The sequence below is a fragment of the Chrysoperla carnea genome, chromosome 5 (genome assembly GCF_905475395.1).
Source record: "Chrysoperla carnea chromosome 5, inChrCarn1.1, whole genome shotgun sequence".
NCBI lineage: Eukaryota > Metazoa > Arthropoda > Insecta > Neuroptera > Chrysopidae > Chrysoperla > Chrysoperla carnea.
This window is the reverse complement of record NC_058341.1, coordinates 20,904,214-20,925,981: the sequence shown is the minus strand read 5'-3', so window position 1 is coordinate 20,925,981 and position 21,768 is coordinate 20,904,214.

The following is a 21,768-nucleotide window of genomic DNA, read 5'->3' as shown; positions in this document are numbered from 1 at the left end:
TGAATTTTCTCCAACGTAGAAATTTTTATGAAATCTAACCAATTTTGAACGAAATAGCTTATCATAGGATTTTTTTGTTCCAAATACTCTCTATTGGGACTTCTCCCATGACGGATTAGTCCAGGTTTCTGGATAAAATATATTTTGCTCCCTCTACAATTCTACTGAACACAAAGAACTTTAAATGACTGAAAGAATCTTTCAGGCAACTTATTATACATCTATGAGCTTTTTAGCAAAAATAAGCGGTAGATCGCGTTCGGCTTAATCCAAACACAAACTTGTGCACAAAAATAATTCTGGCTAGCAGAAAAAGTAGCAAAATAACAGAGCGGTCGCTTTATTTTTGTGCGTTAGCAAAAAAACGAGCGCACCATAGACTGCCTATTTCTGCAGAATAAGCCTTTTATCTTCGTATCTTGTAGGTAAATAGCGAAAACTTTTTTCTTCTCAAACTCAACAATTTTTTTCTTAATCTACATTGAATTCTATAAATTCAACAACCGAGAATTGATGAACTGTTTCAGCTCTCTTCAGTAGACGTAGAAATCTATAACCAATAGTTCCATTTCTTATAAATGAAAGGAAATTCGCGTTAAAAATATATAGGTAACATAAGCTTCTTTTGGTCTTCCACTTTGTAAAAATATTGTATCGTAAAATGATTTTCCAACTGAATAATTTTATTTACCATTTGATCAAATAACTAGCAAGCAACACCCACATTTGTTTGTGTATATTTTCCCTAACTAGAGATAATTTTTTATTTATTTATTTATTATTGATGTAAAATATAAAAATAAAATATGTCAACTCCGTTCGTATTTGATAGAATCCGTATTTATATAACTCGGGTGAACAAATAAATGTCAATGAAGATAATTTTTTTTTTATTCAGTTTAAAATATCAAGTGGAATTAATTTTAAAATAATTTCACTATTTCTCATAATTTAAATTGTAAATTTTTAATTTATCGTAATTTATTGAATTAAAAGGTAACTGAAGATATGCCGAATACATCCGAGTATATTCGACAAGTTGCAGTTCATTAAATTCTTTTATAAAGTTTATTATCTCACTAGTTCATTCGGGTCCGTAACTAGGGCGTAGCAAAGTAGGCACTCGCCACCAGCGCAACAAAAATTGAGGAGCAAAACAAAAAGTATGTTTTATACGTAAAACAAAAAGTTAGTAAAGAATCATGTAAAAGGCGCTCATTAATTTACAATATTATATCATATAATTTGGTGATTTTAAAATTTTTTGAATTCTGATGACGTCATAGAGTTAAAAGAATTCGATTTTTTTGATAACACGGGTAAATTTGATCCGATCTTATTGGAATTTTTTTTGAAACCCACTAATTTTGAGTCATTCTTTTCAGCTGTGATGTCAGTTTTTCGCTAGCTATCGCTTATATGCTTAATTCCAGGACCAGGACTCCACATTTCTGAAACCTATTACAGCTAGGTTAATTTTGATCACAAATTTGAAAAGTATGACCCAAATTTAGTAGAATTACATACTTGGTTTATCAAATTTGGATAACATTTGGATATTATAGAGCAAAATTAAATTTTTTGGATTCTGATGACGTCATAAAGTTAAAAAATTCGACTTTTTTGATAACTCAACCAAATTTGATCCGATCTTATTGGATTTTTTTTTGAAACCCACTAATTTTGAGTCATTCTTTTCAGCTGTGATGTCAGTTTTTCGCTAGCTATCGCTTATATGCTTAATTCCAGGACCAGGACTCCACATTTCTGAAACCTATTACAGCTAGGTTAATTTTGATCACAAATTTGAAAAGTATGACCCAAATTTAGTAGAATTACATACTTGGTTTATCAAATTTGGATAACATTTGGATATTATAGAGCAAAATTAAATTTTTTGGATTCTGATGACGTCATAAAGTTAAAAAATTCGACTTTTTTGATAACTCAACCAAATTTGATCCGATCTTATTGGATTTTTTTTTGAATCCTACTATTTTTGAGTCATTCTTTTCAGCTGTTATGTCAGTTTTTCGCTAGCTATCACTTATGTGCTTAAATCCGGGACCAGAAATCCAAATTCTTGAAAACTATGAGAGCTAGGTTAATTTTGAACACAAATTTGAAAAATACGACCCAAATTTAGTAGGATTACATACTTTATTTATCAAAATTGCGAATATGGTACTTTTGGATACAATTTACAATTTTTTTGATTCGATGAAATTTGAGAATTTAATAAATTGTCCTATGAATACAAAGATGTGATTGGATAAGACACATTTTAATACAACTAACGGCGTAATTAATCGAAATTAACGCACGATTACCTCGTTTATGGTTAATAAGATATGAGCTTGTCCAGCAAAGTTGTTAATTAGAAATCGAATAATTTTAAAGCAATTTTTTGTAAAAAATTAAAAGCAATTTTTTGTTCGCATTGTTTGAATGCAGTCATCACTAGACACTCTATTATATCAAAACAATGACATATTTATTTTTATTGTATGTAAATATTATTTTACAATTATAATATTAAAATCAATCTCCATTCTCCTTCCATTTTCATCCCCATTCCATTTCATTATCAAAAATAATAAAATAATATTATTTTAAAAAATAAACTAATTGCTTGTTACTTCATTATTAAAAATTTTTGTTATTATTATTATTTATTACTATTTTTTAAAATAAAAATTGTAAAAACACAAATAATAATTTATAAATATTTATTTATTTATTTTTTTTATATAAATTGAACATTTTTATAATAATAATTATAATGTTCAATTTATATGGAATACACTATTATATTTAGTTTAAATATTATTATTTTATTTATTTATTTATTATTTTGTACATATTATTTTTAATTATTTATTTATTTATTTTATGTTTTAATTAAATTCTTGTTTCTAAATATGATTTTCTTTTGCAATAATTTTCATTTTAAAATGTTTGCATAAATTTTATAAATAGAGAAAAAAATAAAAATAAAATTGTAATTATTATACATGAGAGTTTTTTATTAATTATTCCTATTTTAAAAATTATAAAAATTTGGTTTTCTAAAAATCTTCAAAATTTTATTAAAAAATGTTTAAAACTATTATTTATTTTAGTAATATACAGGATGTTTTTTAACTTTAAAAAATTTTCAATGATTTCGTGTTTAAACAAGAAACACTCCTTCATGTTCTACAAATTTTCTTTAAAAACAACTGTTCTCGTATAAAAAATCTGTTATTTTTTCCTCAGGTCAAGAAAAAATCAGGTAAAGTTATCTTTTTTTCCCTATAAAATACGAATCACCTACAAAAAATATAGGGTTCCATTTGAAAAAATGAAGTTAATCCTCTTTTAACCTAGAACTTATTCAACGAAAAATAAGCATGCATTTGGAATTGATCGAGCTTTTTAAATGATTAAACTTTTTTTTGAAATAATTTTTTGTATTTGATTCTTTTATTTTGTTTATTTTTTTCCAAATTTCAAGTTAAGAAAGACGCCCTGTTTATAAAATTGTATCTGTAATAGTCTTACAAAAGTAAGTAAAAAAGAGTTGGGTAAGTTATTCAAAATGGGGTTAGTATACCCTTATGTCATTAAAATTACATCAGTCAAAACGTTCTAAGTGTTATTACTATACGTGTGATGAGTATATTTGGTTTTTCATCTTTCCAAGGCTATCTTATTTTATAAGTTTGCAAAATATGACCGTTTGAAACTCGTAATTAAACACAGAGGAAGATACTTTAAAAATGACGTCATTATTGAGTATCACAAGGAGATTACTTATAAAAATATGTGTTCCAAGAGGGTAAAAAACTTTGAATGCTTACAACTTCTTTGTTTTTTCATCAATTTTAATTAAACTTTCAAATTTTGTTATGTCTACCCAAAAATTTTAATTTCATCTACCCAATTAAATCAGTGTAGCCAAAATACTAGTAATAAATTATCTTGCGTAACATAATTTCACAAATTTACGAGAACTCGATTTACAAGAAACGCTGGTATCACAATCTATTATATCCAAAATAACCATTTTTCTATTGCCCGTAAAAAATTCTTGTTTGCTGCGCTCTATACAATTTTTGCAGTTTACCGTGGGGATATAACGATCACAAAATAAAATTGGGTAATTTAACTAAAAGTGTAAATCTGAATTAAATAAAATTGAAAAAATACATGTATATCAGAAATCGAATCCAGGTCCTAGGGGTTAATTCCAAGTGTCTTACCAGCTATATAAGGAATTGAAACACAGAGAGTAAAAATACGGTAAAATACGTGACATCAACACAGAGGAATTTGACGAAACTTGAATATAATAATACTTCTATTTCCCAATCACAGATAACGCTCATGTACTAAAATTTAACAATAGTTCTATTTCCCATTCACAGAAGGCAATTTATTGCCGTTCTACATAATCAATTATAAATATTATTCGTCGTGAGTACCCCATACATTTTTTTTTTCTCAACTGGAATTACACAAACTCTATAAGACATATTTTGTAGTTAGACATTGTGGTATCATAATAAATAATTTATAAATTTATATCCCTTATTTTACGACATGAATTATGGATGTTATCTTCTACATGATGAAATTTTTTATTAATAACAAAAAAAAAAAGAGAAAATATGAAAATAATAAAAATAGATATTTTCACCTGCGTTTATTAAAAAAAATATGGATCAGAACTAAATTAAACTAGACACGATGCGATTATTTTTATACGATTAGATAGATGATTAGACGATTAAATGACAATTTTTTTTATATAAATTTTTATTTTTCCATCAAATAGTTTTTATATATTCTATTACGTAATAACACAATCTTTTTACGTAAAATGTCGTAAATACCTTTATCTATGTGTGTTCGTTATTCAAACTTTTTAAGGGTATATCGTAAATATAGATATTACGTAAATACTAGATTTATAACGTGTTCCTTAAAAGAACAACAAACACCTACTCGAATTCGAATATACACACTTAAGGTAAAACGAGTACCAAGGCAATTTTAGATTTAGGGTTGAAATTATTTGTATCTTATTTTCAACTTTTATGATGAATTTTGTTATAACTTCATGAATGTAGACGTGAAATAAAAATAAAATTTTGTAATATCTGCCTTGGTTTTCTAAGTATCGAAAGCTAAATAAAAAAAATTTAATTTTTCGATATATATCGAGAAATTTTATCGATTTTCATTAATACGATAAAATTATTCAGTAGGAATAAATGATTTGTGTGGGGGTAGCCAACGATCTAACAAAATCGAATCTACCAAACAAAAAAATGTAATGGTAGTCCTGTGTAATGGTAAAACAGGTCTTCCCGCTCCAGTCATCGTAATGAATAGGCTATATTGAAGTGTCTCGCCGTATGTTATATGGTATAATGTTTTAATAGGTAAAAGCTATTAAAAATATCTTGCATGACCTTCAAAAGTACGAAGATAAACAAGAATTTGAAACAAATGTATATTTGGTTATATAATAAAACTATGAGTTACTAGTGAAAACAAACAATTGACTGAGTTAATTGTTCAAATATTTTTTATAGAAATTGTTAAATGTCAGTGCATGCATTATTTTTAATTATAATTTTGTTTCGAGAATCTTTCACAAGACCTCTAGTTGAAGCTATCTGCAAATTTTCAGTTCCCTATCTTTTATAGTTTTGGAGAAAATGGTCACCAAAGATTTGTCCTAATTTACGTCCTCACGGATAAACCATGATCCATACCAAAAAAATGTTTAGAACAAAAGTTGTATTTATTTAACGTGATTTCATGAATTTGTGCTCAAGCAGATCCACCATTTCATGAAAAAATCAATGAAGCTCATTTTTTGTTAAACTGCTTCATGATAGAGCAATAATTATGGGCGCTTTGGAATCAAGAATACAGTCCATTAATCATATTTACATCCATAAAAATTAAAAGTTTGGGATAGTTTGGAGTTTAGAAGTGGTTATTAAAACAATTTGTTACAAAAGAAAATGGGCATGAAATCATCGTTTTTAAATAAAAATTCTGGCGTTTGTAATAAAAACAAGGCTGTATCCTTCTGCCGTGGAGCTCACTGGGCTCGTATACAGCTCTAAAAAATATCTATTCACAATACCTGAATAATAATAATAAATTATACCTCAATACTATTCAAATAGCTTATCACAATCCTATATAAATATGGTGGGAGCGCAAATAAATACATTTGAATAGTCATACATAGTGTAATATACCATTTATATGCGTTTCCACCATTTATTTCAGGGTTTTAATCTTTTGGTACGGAGTCCTGAAAAACATTTTTAAGTGGACCAAATTGAGAATCTAATCCATCTTCGCATTCACTCGAACACACACAAACAAAATTTTATCAAAATCGGTAAATCCGTTTAGGAGGGGTTCATCTAAAAAGTGCTTAACATGCCAAAAAAAAGTTTTCACTTTAAAATACGTTGTTCCGTATATTCTGGGACATTTTTTTCTGAACATGTTTCGTCAAATACTTTATTTGCCAAAAAAAACAATATACTAAGACACTAAACTTCCTGAAACTTAATTCGGTTTCGCAGATTCAATTTATCGAAGTGAACATATACTACGAATATTGTGAATCGATAATCCTATGTGTTATACCATCTTACATCCGATGTTACATCAATGTTTACTAGATTCAATACTAATCTATTTTATTGTAAATATTTATATTAGAAATATATTCCATCATACATCGAAATGTCGTCATTGCTAGAAAATATAAAAATACATTTGACGTCTGTATAACTAAAATCGGATGAACTATTTTGTAAAAGCAATATTTGTTTACCCATAGGTACAATTTGAATAAAGATAAAAGTTAATTCATGAGATGTATTTCAAGAATCAAACACTCATGTGTACTGTCAAGAATTTACCAAAGGTTTCGATTCTTTTGAACATAAATAATTTTAGATGAAGTCTTCACTACATTACATGTGGGTTTTTGTTTGCTGAATAATTAATGAAAGAGAAAATTACTAATTATTAGGTTTACTTATGAATAATTAATAAACAATAAATCTATTTTAACACAAGCAATAGAGACTTTGAGCTTAAAAATTTCTTAAAATCGATGAAAATTAGATTATAAAATGTAGAATATCAATAGCCCTGTACCGTAAAGATCAGGAAAATTTAGGGAAATGAAAAATAAGCATCAGAAAATTGATTTTACGCGTATAACTGATATCGAACTTACGCCTTGCTGAAATGTCATCGAAAATTATGGTAATCGCATTTCGTTATAAATCGGTGAAGACATTTGGCCAATATAATCATCCATACATACTATAATCCAAAATAAAATTTTTAATAATACATTTGGAATCACCTTTCTAAGTTGTTATGTACGAAACCTAAATATTTTAGCAATTTTCGGTTTGTAATAAGTACTTGTAAAACTAATGGGTAAGGAAAAAAGGTCATTAAAAAATAATAAATACTAGTTTCAGTAAACAATTTTATTGAAAAAGGTGAATAAAAGGTATGTATATAACTTTATTGATCAGTATAACATGACAAAGGTAGAGTAGTGGCTAGCTCAGTTGCCTCCGATTACAGAGTACCTCGGTTCGTATCTAGCATTGCTTCGATAATTTTTATTTAATTTATTATACCGAGATAAAGTCGTTTTTTTAGATAATTATTATGAGATATTTTATGTTATTTTAATTCCCACCCTCTCTCTCTTTATCTGACAGAAGAGTGATTTATGACATATGAAAGTGCGACTAACATAATTCTTTCTTTTTTTTTTTGTGAAATATCATGTTCTCCTATTACAAAATCTTATAAAATTTCATTTAAGAAGAATAAATTTTAGCATGTACAACAAAAAAGCAAGCAAAATAAGTATTTTTTTAAATATTTTGTAATAGGCGAATATGTTATAAAAAAAGGAAATAAAATATTTAACATGTTCTTCTGTTACAAAATTTCAAATTTTAGTCTTAACGAGCAATTTTTTAATTTATAAATACTAATTTTAATATTTTGTAATAGGAGAATATGAGTGAGATAAACTATATGACATGTTCTCCTATTAAAAAGTTTCAAATTTTTTGCATACCAAGCCATTTTTGTACATAGTTTTAATATTTAGTAACAGGAGATGATTTTAAAGAGTAAGATTGATTTATGATTATTTAAATTTCCACCCCCTGATAGAATAGTGATTTATGACATATGTATAACTGGAGTTATTTATAGCAAAGAGGCGGATTATATAGTTTAATATAACCCGCCCCTTTGCTATAAATTTGTTATACATATGTCATAAATCTATAATTTTAACTAGAAAAAGAACGGGAAATTTTAAAATCAGAAAAAAATCATTTAATTTAAAAATAAAGTTTAAGACACACCAGGATACGAACCAGCGTACCTTGGTTTCATAGGCAAGTGCTATATCCACACAGCCACCTTGCTTCTTAATAATATCATAATTAAAATAATACGTTGGCTAAGTAATTTATTCATTGATAATTTTATTCTGAAAGAAAAAATAGGATAGAAAATTAAAAAAATAAAACAATTTAAAATATTTAACAATTTTTATTTATTTATAACAAAAAAAAAAACTTTGTTTTAAGTTTTCATGAATAATCAAATTGAACATTGATCGCTAGCCTGTAAGTGAATGCGATATGCGAAGCGAGAGAGAAGACTTTTTGAAGACGTTAACTTATTTAACTCTATTGCTTGTACTATTCGTAATAACTTTAACCAAAATAGAAATTAAATTTAACATTTAACACTGAGAAGGATACTGTTAAAGCAGCCCATACACGTTTTGCATTTATGTTCATTATCTGTATAGAAAATATATTCTTAACATTTAAGTGAATAAATAATTTCGTGGCTAAAGAAAATTTATTTTTGATCCAAATATTGCAAAAATCACAACAATTTGGATTTTAGACTTCTGTTTTTCAAAATGATGAGAGTAATATCTCGAAAATTTAAGTTTTTCCATAACTGGAGACTAGATAATTTGTTCTATTTATTCCTGTAAAGCACATTATGGTCTTATGTCATCTGATCAATTTACAGACATTTAAAGCTTTAAAAAAAGGCTATTCTATATACTGACCATGAGACCAGAGATATGAATTTAAAAATGTCCATGGACAGCTTATCTTATACAAACAATATACATTAAACTGAATAAATAATTACATATACTGGATCTGAATTAATAATGTTTTCATTATCAACTTACCTCAACAATTATGTAATTAAAAGTTGAATGACATGAAAGCTAATAAAATCTAACTTGTGATCTGCAAATTTTAACATTTAAAATTAAAAAGAAATTCTAATTCTCTTAGTTTGGAAAGTGATAGATTTAAAAGGTTCATGATGTCTACTGTTTTTGAGCAAACTCTTGATGTTAGTTCAAAGATTCATCTTAATATGTCAGGAAATTATATTTTTCATCGGTTTTCTCCAAAATTTGTATAATTTTTGAATCTATGCAAATAAAAAAATAAATTTTGTATGCCTGTTTGTACCGACTAATCTCCGAAAAGTCTGGACTGATTATAACGGGATTTTCACGGGCAGATATCTGATGTTAAAAGAAGTAACTTAAGCAACTTTTATTTTAGAAAAATAATTAGGATTTCGTACCAAAAAATTGATGGAGAAGACCCGATTCAATGATCAATACAATTATATTATAGTCACTACTATGGTCACTCCCTGGAATAAATATATTGCAGCGAATAACACGGTTAGTTATAAATAATTTTGAAAATTAGTTCTTGTGAGAAGATATTTGTTTATATTTTCGGAAATAAGCAGAAGAGCGGGCGAAAAACGGCTAGTATCGAACATTCGAGAATATTATACATATGAAATATACTGTCCGTACGTGGAAATATAATATGCACACAATTATTTTGTAACTAATCAATATACTATTGATTAAAAATTGATTCAATTGATATTCAATCAATCATTGTTACTGTTAAACATTCATAAAAACAAAAACTTAAATCAGGGTTTATTATATTTGCGCCCTTCGGGTTCTCAAAATTCATTTTTAGAATCCAATTTTACAGGCACAAGACCTATATTTTACAGGCACAATTTTTTTTAATAAATAGCGCTTATAGAAAAAAAAATACAAAAAAAAGCGTGTTTTTCGCACGCTTTTAGGCCTTTAAAAAAGGGTAGCATTAAAAACATATTTTTGTTAGGGGATACAAAATAGAAATGACAAACCAAATGAGCCAAGATTCATTATTCGAACGAATCGTTTTAGTTCGTAAATACATGGTATAATAGAAAAGTACACCCCAGCGGTGATCGAACCTGCAACGGACTAGCGCTCTAATCAACTGACCTATCGAATGTATTTTACATTGTGCATTATTAAAAAATTATTTTTCATTGAGAATTTCATTATTTTGTAAACTATCGTCTATTCATTTAATAATTAGTAAATCCCATCAGAAATCAATACCAGAAAGTACCACCACAAATAAAAAATCGAGGGGGAGGATTCGGGAGCAATGGTTTATACTTGATTATATAATAATATTATAATAATAAACCAATATTCTTGTAAACAAGAGCGTTGATAGGTTATCGGATGCACACAAATGCATTCATTCATTCATTATTGATATATTTATACTTGTTTGGTTTGAAATCAATAAATTGATTTCTAAATAAATTAATAACATTCTTTATAACATTTTGTAGAATATACAATGTGCAACGAGCGATGTCTCATATCTAGAAAACTTTTATCTCAAAAATACATCAATAATTCTTTTTTTTAACAGAATGTCCCAAAAATTTCACATCATTAGAAGATTATATAGCATAGAGCAGTCTTTCGGAAATACCGCCCCTTGTAAGAGCTGAAAATTTTAAAGAAACCAGCGAGAATGCTCTTTTGTGGGTACTAAAGACTTTGAAAAACTGCTCAAAAACTTTTATTGAATTTCATTCAACTGTTATATTAAATTCCGGATTTACTAAACAGGAAAAAATAATCAAAATTTTAGCCTCCGTGAAAACATCTGGTAATTTAAAGAATCTAGAGTAGTAGATAAGGAAAAACGTTATGAATGAATGGGGGACAGGCCTCTCTTGGGTGACTGCTGCTTAAAGTGAATGGTGGCCGCAGCAAGTTTGAGAATCTCAATATTATTGAGAATATTATTTTAAGGGCAAAGAGCTCTTTGGACTAGATTACAACATTAAACAAGTGAAATATACAAAATTTAAAAAAAAACTATGACAAATGTTTCGGGTACAGAACCCTAAACTCACACTTAAAACATAGCTAAGAACTCTCCAATAAATTACCCTTTTCTTTATGCCCTTCTCCAAACTGAACCGATTTTGAAAATCATCACCTCTTTTTTAATTGTTTCGGGTACTGAACACTAAACTCGCACTTGAAACATAACTAAGAACACTTTCCATTACGTTACCTTTCAAATATTTAAAAAAAACGGTTCATTCGTTTAAGAGCTATTATGCCACAGACAGACACACACACATAGCGGTCAAAATTTCAAATTGAAGATACGTTTATATCTTTATTTAACTTTTATCGAAATTGAAGTTATTTTTTGCCATCCCTACTTCTAAAACAATAGTTTTGAACAAAACTACACAAAACAACAAACTTATTAATAAATCAGATAGAAAAAATTGGCTAAAAAGGTAAATGGTATGGGTAAATCATTACACAAATGAATCTAAACATCTCAACCCCAATTTAAACTAATGTAATACTCTTTAACGTTAATAATATTGACGTATACTAATTACAGGTGTACTGGGGATTTTTTTCAATGAATTTTATCTAATTGTTAAATATTTATCAAAAAAAAGTTTTAACATGCAATGTTAAAACATGTGACGTCATATGTACACCCAATTGTACTACAGGAGTGTGTAATCTAATAAAATATAATTACATATTATTTTCATTATAGAAAAATAAAATGAAATAATTGTTTTAGCTTCTATTCGCAGTTTTGAACAAAATGAGAAATAGAAACGAATGTCATCGAATCAGGAAAATCGTCCCTTTTTTTAAGTTTCTGCAAGGAAAAAATCTAGAATCAAAAGTTACATTTACGTGTTTTTATAGGCGTATTTTCTTTCGATTAAAGTGCAATAATGACATAGTTTTAAGTCATGAGCACAGGCATTTCCTTCGAAAGCTATCGATATTCAAAAAAAGTAAGTCCAATCTGATATCAGAACATGTCCCCATTCAATCTGATATCATTAACTATTTGATAGATTAACTACAAAATGAGATATTTAGGTGTTTAGATTAAAATGACATTGGTCGAAAATCGAAACAGAGAATTTTGAAAAAAAGAAAATACCAAATGAGGATAGAAGTTTATGTGGAATCATTTTGCAAATGTTTTTATGAAGTGAAATGTTGTTATTAAAACACATTATCTTTATTAAAAATCATACAATACTTCACTCATATAATTTTATCAATAACAAACATCGGTCAAGTGCAACTGTCTCGAAAACAAAGGTTCTACATTTTAATGTTATCAGAAAAAAGTAAACACCAAAGCTTCTTATCTATATTTTGAAAAAAGCGGTTCCAGTTTGGAGAGAGCTGCAAGGAAAAATCAGGCAACGTCAGGCAATTTTGAGATTGCTCGCATACCACCATTCTTATAATTAAAAACGAAATTTTCAAATCATGCAACCGCTGGCAGATGTCCGTCGTACTTTATCCCTACCTAATTTCAATAAGAAAACAAATGTACAAAATTCGCTAATCCTAAAATTCCATTTCGAAAACATTGCCATTATTATTCAAAAAGAACTGTCACATTATTGAACGCGTGATAATACTGATATTCTCAAATTCTGTAATATTTAATACAATAAAAACTCATTTAATTAGTGTTATTAATCGAATTTATATTTAATAGGAATCGGGTTATTGAGATAATTAATGCAACGACACTTTTCAATGCGCGATGGCGGCATATAATTTGTGTAAAAAAAAGCAAAAAGCAATGTGGATCAATCTAAAATTTTGTATATCTAAAACTATAACCACTTTAGTAAAAGGAATCGGATTACTAAGCTAATTAGTACAACGACGCCTTCGGATCGATCAATAACATTCCATTCTCGTGAAGTTTATTAGAAAAATACAAAAACTGACCTTTTAGAAGAGTAGTTTAAAAGTACTCCCTATTCAATAATAAACATGAATAGAACAAACAATTGTATTACGAATGGATAGATATTTTTCTACAAAATTTAATTAAATTTAAATAAAGTACATGTGAATAAAGTTTAATGCATTTAATGTAATTGTAAAGAAAACAAAACATTTATTGTTTCCCTTTGAGAATATGGTCAAAAGCGTAAAGAATCTTTTACAGAGAGTGTCCGCTATTTCTATGCCATCTTTAAAATTATACTATGCCTTATTTGCAACAAATTTGACCTATGGACCCTAGCATTTTTTAAATTTTTTCAAAGTTTCCATCATAGAGATATTATAAGAATAGAGTTTCCGAGTTCTTACGCTAGCCATAAGCAAGAGTGTAGATAAATGAGAGAAGAGATGGCGTCATTATAGAGGAAATGTGCCTGAAATCACCGATGGGCAGGCTTTGACGGCTTTTAACTAGAAAGGTATGTTCCGAAGTCATAAAAATAGTTTAAATACAGAGAGTCTACCTGTTTAGAATCTAAACAGAAAATAGTTCACTGTTGTTAAAAGAATTACAAGAGAAATTCTATTTTATTGGTAATTCATTCATTTATGAATTTCTTCGAGGATTACTTTGAATAGGGTATTCCACTTTATTTTGAAAAAGTACTTCAAAATGTTGATTTTGCTAATAAAAAGCCACCAAAAATTTATTTCGGAAAAATACACACGCTTTCTTGCCAAAAACTTAAATTAAATTTTAAACATTTTTTAAACTGTCAAAAACGCGGACATCCAATTTGATGACGTAATATCGGTATTATTACACGAAATAACACAAATAAGTTTGACAGATATATTCATAGACATCTGATTATAATAAATATAAATACTTATTATCTATGTATATATTATACTCAGCTGTCTACACTAAACTAACTGATGGTCTATGACTCATACCGCTATGACATCACAGCAGTGCTTACCGCGATTTAGGTCACGTGATACACAGTTTAAAAATTACGATTTTCAATTTTTATATTTTAAAAGAAAAATGTGCTTTTATGACTCGAAATCCGAATATTTAAGTATATTTTTACATAAATTTTAACTATTTTCAAATTTCATGATTTATTTTTGACTAACGATAATTGAAAAAGTAATTATTATTTTTAAATCAAAATTTCATGCAGATGGAAAAATTTTTTTTTTTTTTGCTACTGTGAAATTTCATTTTTTGTAGGGCTTTTTAATTTATGACGGTAGTATAAGTTTTGGAACCATATAAAAGAGACTTTTCTAACATAAAAATGTATAAAAGTACATGTGATTATATCGTTAAAAGAAATAAAATTGTAAAGTATTGTTACACTAACTAAAACCTTACATTAAGATTGTTTCAAAATGATTACCTATACTTATTATGTTATTATTATTATTTTTATAAGAAAATTTTTATAATAATATTAAATATTATAACAATCACATAATAACGAGAACGCTGAACGACTATTATTATTATTATTATTAATATTATTAGATGTAATAACTAACTTACTTACAATCTACACTTTACACTCTACAGCTACTTTTACAGTTTAACGTTCGTTTTTACCCTACAGCCTGAAGGGAGTAAAAATAAACTCAATTATTTTTACTCATATATTTTGTAATATACCGTTTTCTCAATAAAAAAAAAAACGTAGTTAAAGTTTTATACACAGTATATAAATTTCTGTAGGTACTATTATGAAACTACAGGATCATGTTTTCCAGAAAATTTTTTCTAATCATATAACAACACTTGCATTTTCCGAATTGTCTTACCAAATACCGAGACCAGGACTCCACATTCTTGAAATATATTATAGCTAGGTTAATTTTGAACACAAATTTGAAAATAATGAGCCAAATTTAGTAGGATACCATACTTGTTTGATCAAAATTGGATAAAATTTGGATGTGATAGAGCGAAATTTAATTTTTTGGATTTTGATGACGTCATTAAGTGTAAAAAATCGATTTTTTTGATAACACACGCAAATTCGATCCGATTTTAATGGAATTTTTTTTAAAACCCACTAATTTTGGTCAAACTTTTCATCTGTAATGTTAGTTTTTCGCTACCATTCATTTATGTGCCAAATACAAAGACCACGGCTCCACATTCTTGAAATGTATTATAGCTAGGTTAATTTTGACCACAAATTTATAAATTATGACTCTAATTTAGTAGGATACCATACTTGGTTGATCAAAATTGGATAAAATTTGGATGTGATAGAGCGAAATTAAATTTTTTGGATTTTGATGACGTCATTAAGTTTAAAAAATCGATTTTTTTGGTAACACAAGCAAATTTGATCCGATCTTAATGAAATTTTTTTGAAACCCACTAATTTTGGGCCAAGCTTTTCATCTAGATAGGTAGTTTTTCGCTACCATTCACCTATGTGCCAAATACCGACACCAGGATTCCAAATTCATGGAATGTATTATAGCTAAGTTAGTTTTGACAAAAAATTTGAAAATTATGACCTAAATTTAGTAGGATACCATACTTGGTTGATCAAAATTGGATAAAATTTGGATGTGATAGAGCGAAATTAAATTTTTTGGATTTTGATGACGTCATTAAGTTTAAAAATCGATATTTTTGATAACACAAGCAAATTTGATCCGATCTTAATGTAATTTTTTTTGAAACCCATTAATTTTTGGCCAAGCTTTTCACTTAGAAAGTTAGTTTTTCGCTACCATTCACCTATGTGCCAAATACCGACACCAGGAGTCCAAATTCTTGGAATGTATTATAGCTAAGTTGATTTTGACCAAAAATTTGAAAATTATGACCCAAATTTAGTAGGATACCATACTTGGTTGATCAAAATTGGATAAAATTTGGATGTGATAGAGCGAAGTTAATTTTTTTGGATTTTGATGACGCCATTAAGTTTAAATATTCGATATTAATACAAACTCTAAATTTAAATTAAAAACATTTTACTTTCGATGACTGTACAAAGTATAGTAACAGGTTATACCATTCTTCGTTGTACGTTTAATAAAATAAAAGACTTCTAAAAATACACTACCGTTTATTTAAAATAATGACTATGTACAATTTTATTTTTTTAAATACATTGTTCGTTTATACACGATGTTCGTTAATATACGATGTCCCCTTGAAGAAGTTTACACCGGGGCTTATTTGCAACAAATTTAGTCAGAATACTCCAAGCGAACAATAAACAGACATCGAGTTGTAGCATTTTCCAAAGTCTCCATACTTTTTCCCAAAAAAAGCGTGTATTTTATTTTAAAGAAGTTATTAGCTGTTACAAAAAACTTCATTTATAGATACCCCCCAAAGCGTCGTAATTTCAAGCACGTCTTTTTTGGGAAAAAAGTCTAAAAAGTTAAAAAATATTACACCTAGTATAAACTCCTTTAAGGAGTCTTTTAATTGCACACTCTATATTTATATTTTTTTCACATTTTCATTCCTCGTATATTCATTTGTCATAGGACTTTACGTGTATATTTCCATTTTATTATTGTCCTCCCAAACCCTTTACGTCTCTACTACTCCCACCCAATCAAAATAAATAAATAATCTAACATTTTTTTGTAAATATTATTTTAGTGATAACTTGTATTTCATGATACGATTTTCACGAAAAACCTAATGAATTATACATTTTTTCATGAATAAACTCATACTCATTCCGTTCTCTCACAAACTCATTTCGAGGTCTGGTCAATGGGTATTTAATATATCTTCTGTATAAATTTCAAGTCGATTGTCTGTTCGGCTGACGAAAAATTACTTATTAAAAACCGACATTTTAACATAGTAGTATATGGAGAAGTCGTAATAAATGTTGGTTTTTCGTCAATAAGTGCTTTTCAAAAAGTTACCATTTACATAAAAAAAGTTTTATCTATATTCCTCAAGTTTTAAGATTTATACATCATACAAAAATTAAGAACTTTCTCATTATTTAATAATTTTAACAAAACTGGGTATAAAAATGAAATACCGATATATTTATATACTCAGTCAAAAATAAACGCAAAACTTAAACCATTCTAAGTGTTATCATTACAACATTACATGTGATTCACATATAATGTTATAATTATAATACTTAGAATGATAAAGCACGTGCATTTTTGTTAAGTAAAGAGTGAAAATGAAACCAAAAATTTTAAATTTGATTTATCAATTAATCACCTATTTATACATCTTTTGTGAACAATGCAAATCAATTATCTGTAGAATTTATAAAAGGATGATTAATTGATAAATAAAATTTTAAAATTTTTGGTATAATTTTCATTTTTCCGGTATCGAAATACCTTGGGTAAATTAGTATATTTAACGGACATGATACGCTATGAGCTTCGTAACATCATCAATAAAGTATTCGAAAAAACTATCCCAGGCGAGATAGAAAAAAAACCCTATTCATTCGCGATTAATTTTAGCCAATAATATCATTTCTTGTTACTATTAGGTCACACAAAATTACCGTTTTTTGATCAAAACTCTTATTACCGGGGGAAATGAAAAATAAAAGAAGCCTTGCCAGTCAAATAATGGTCAAATTGGTTTTTTGAAAGTGGAACTACCTATTTTTTATAGCAAATTCTAATTCTTTGCGAGAAAATATCAACTTTTGTCCGGAAATTTTTTTTACAATACCTAAATTTTCAGTACCTGAGATTACAAGAGTCAAAAACTATTTAAGACATTAATTTTATGCTTAATATAAAATGTCGAAAAAACAATAGATCAAAAATTGTAATTCTAAAAAAAATTTTCGGGGCCGCTGTTCACTCTATATCAAAAGTAGATATGACAAAGGCAGCAAATAACAAATCTAAGCGATATTAAAGAAACCTGCTCGATCCAAACCATTGAAGAAATATTTAAAATGAATTCATATCAGGATAAACATACTTCCTTCCGCATCAACAAATATAAAGCTAAAAATAAAAAATAATGATAATAAATTTACGTATGAATTCATTGACAGTGAAATGAAAATAAAAAGGTGAATGTGCTCTCACATACGTAGTTATTATTTATTCATACAAATTGTATGGTACTTAATTATGAAAATATTCTAAAATATCCTTTATTCGAAAAAAATTGAGCTAAATATAGTATTATATATAATTTATTCCTTTTGTATTTTTTAGTTTAAAACGGAATCAACAAACGAAACGGCGCAAGTCGAGCGAATTCAAGTTGGCAAAATATAACAAGAAGTTTTTAACTTGTTTTTGTAACAAACAGAAAACTTACTCCGCAAAAAAAAACCCTTAAACGCTTTGCATTTCGCGAAATGAATTCATTCATCATTTCAACTAAATCGAGCTTGCCGATCATATCCGAATACATATGTGAAATAGCTACGTTTTTGAGCCGATCTTGCAACATTATCGATCTCAAATATGTTTTCAGTCTACGGAACTCTGTTCATTTGAACAAGATGATTCTGGAATTGTTACTAGCAAACGAAGGAGGCGCACAAACGAATCTTAATCGACGCGGAATTTGAGGTTATTGAAATTTGAGTTCGATAATAGCTTTGACACTTTTATCCCAAATTTCTTCAACCTTGAAATGGCGAGATGTGTTTAAGGCATCAAAAACTGCTTTCACTTTCTCATGCGATTAAAAAGCTACGTGTTCAATAAGATCGAAAATTTCAACTATCACTGTAATGCCAAAACTCTGTGCTCTGACTGAGACCGCACTATCGTTTTGGTTGTCCACTAATCAATTATGGAGAAATTCTTGCCATTTTGGATAATTCTAACAATCTTCAGAGGCCGTGATCGCATCGCCCATCTGTAAAATATAAATGGAAAAAACATTTTCTATCGTGACTCAACAAAATTACGATAATGATTGTAACCTCGTCGTGAGTTTAAAATTAGAAGTTGAACATACTCGATGATATTATGAATTCGGGTGGGTATTTACCTATTTGGTATTTCTTGAATGGGTAGAACTCCCTACTCCGCCCACTATACCTGCCGGGACTGCATAAATGTTGGTGTTATTGGCTGCATTACTGACAAATATATTTAATTATAAAACAAATTACTAAAAACATATTTAATTGGAAATTAATTTTGCGAGTCAAATGTGTTTTCATTAAAAATAAATGTAAATGTGTTAAATTGTAAAATATATCACAGTTCAAAACAAATTCCCCTGGGATTTTTACAGCATAGAAGCCAAATAATTGTTACAATTGGTCATAGGTACGGTGGAAGGAATTGAAAAATGGCAACTTTGAATAATTTTACTGAAAGCCGTGGCAAGAAAGGTTCATTGATTCATTACGAATTACAGAGGCACTGATTGGGAGGCAAGAAATAGGGAAGCTCAATCAGTTAAGGTTTAAACAGGTTAAAGTACCAATCAATCAGCGTTGCTTTGACATTTGTGGACGTAAAGTCCGAGGAACGACTGCAAAAGTGCAAACAAGAATGGAAACGACCGAAACCAAATTCGCAGAAAGAATGCTAAACAGAGGAGATTCCTGAAAGTCAAGCACCAGCCATTGATAAAAGTTCTTCGAAGTTGAAATCCTGAAAAGAACTGTTAAAACTTTATACAAAACCACCAACTTTTGTTGGAAAAACGTAATAGACCAACTACTTCATGCAGTTTGCATCTGTTGCTGCAGGTAATGAGTGGTCAGATAATTGGGAGGCAGTAGTATTAACTGTGACCTTTAAAGGTTGATACAGGTATGTTGAAAGCATTATCACCAGCGAAACGAAAACGATTACCAACAATTGATTCATCATCCGGGAAATTCAATTTAGACATTCTCACTTGGAAGTTGTATTGAAATTTGTAACATCTATGTTCATTCAACTATGATCAGTGAACATATAGGATGGTCCATTTTAATTTATACATCTTAATATTTCGTTTTGTAGTTAACCGATCGAAAAAAACTTAAACAAAAGTTACAGAGTTTGATGGGGGGGGGGGGCATCATGTTCTGGCATCAGAATGGAACTAGTTCTTCAGGTTTCTTTAATAGCCAATTTAGATCCTAAACGATAGAAGATCCTAAAAGATAGAAGATAGAATAACACTTTAATTTAGAAAGTTAATCCTCATAAAAAACTAACAATTTTTGTTCATAGCTTTAGCTTTCGGAGGATAAGCAACTTACAAATATGTCATTCTTGCATTTAGTCGAAAGAAAATACGTTAGCTACGGAAAAATGTTTTAGTCAAAAGTTGTCAAGGGAAATTCACCTTTATAAATGACTTTGACCTACAATTATCCATAAACTTTAAGCGTATTTTCTTTCGATTAAATGGAATAAAGATATTTTTAATTAGCATTTCCTCCGAAAGCTAACGTTTTTCGAGAAAATGTTTAAAACAATAATTGTTGGGTTTTTTTTATGAGGATCAACTTTCTAATTTAAAGTGTTATTCTATTTCTTACCGTTTAGAATCTAAATTGGCTATTAAAGAAACCCGAAGAGCTAGACTCAATCTGATGCCAGAAGATGATGTTCCCCATCAAACTCTGCAACTTTTGTTTGCATTATTTTCTGATTGGTTAACTACAAAACTAGATATTTAGATGTATAGATCAAAATACCCCAACCTGTATATGTTTCAAATATAAATGAAATGCAATTCAATGATCAGAAAGCCTTCAAAATAATATTCGTAACCTATTTCCAGCATGTATTCGTAACCCATTTCAATAAATATATATTTTCCAATGGGAATGCACGATTTTTAGAAAACATTGTAAAAAAAAAAGAAGCATACATTGTATATTCAACACGATACAGTTTCTCTCTTCACTCGTACAATTGTACCGACAGGATGCGATATAGTACTGTATAGGTACAGTCCTCCATGTTGGTGGAGGTAATGGTATGAAGGTTATATTACGTATGGTGGAGGAGGTGCAGAAATGAAATCAATGGGAAGCAATATCATAAACCCGCCAACGCAAAACCATTTTAAGGTAGTTTGGTACTCAAATCTATTATCTTTTAATTTGAATTATTTTGTCAATATTTCAGCACCGAATTAAGCCTGTGGCATGAAGGGAAGGCATCCTCTCATATTATATTTTAATTAACATGGTCGAATTGGCCACTAAGTATTTTTATTACTGTTCATAAGTTGTTTCTTTTTTTATAATTTTCCAATAACATGCGTGGCACTCGAAACTTGCGGGGCCAAGGGTTACAGCCCCTGCTAGTCCCCTGATTAATCCGGTATATTCACATATAAAAATTTATTTTTACCTACATTACCGACTAAGATTTTTAATAACGTTTAGGTTCATTCACAGAAAGCGAGACTATAGTTCGCGATATACCTTATACCTGAGTATTTTATTTAAATAGTTAAAGACCCAATATAATTTGACATGCAAAAAACCTTTGCGTATTACTCTCACTATAAAATTCCTTGTATCATTAGCTGTAAAAGAAATAACTTAAAAACTTCTCTTATTTGA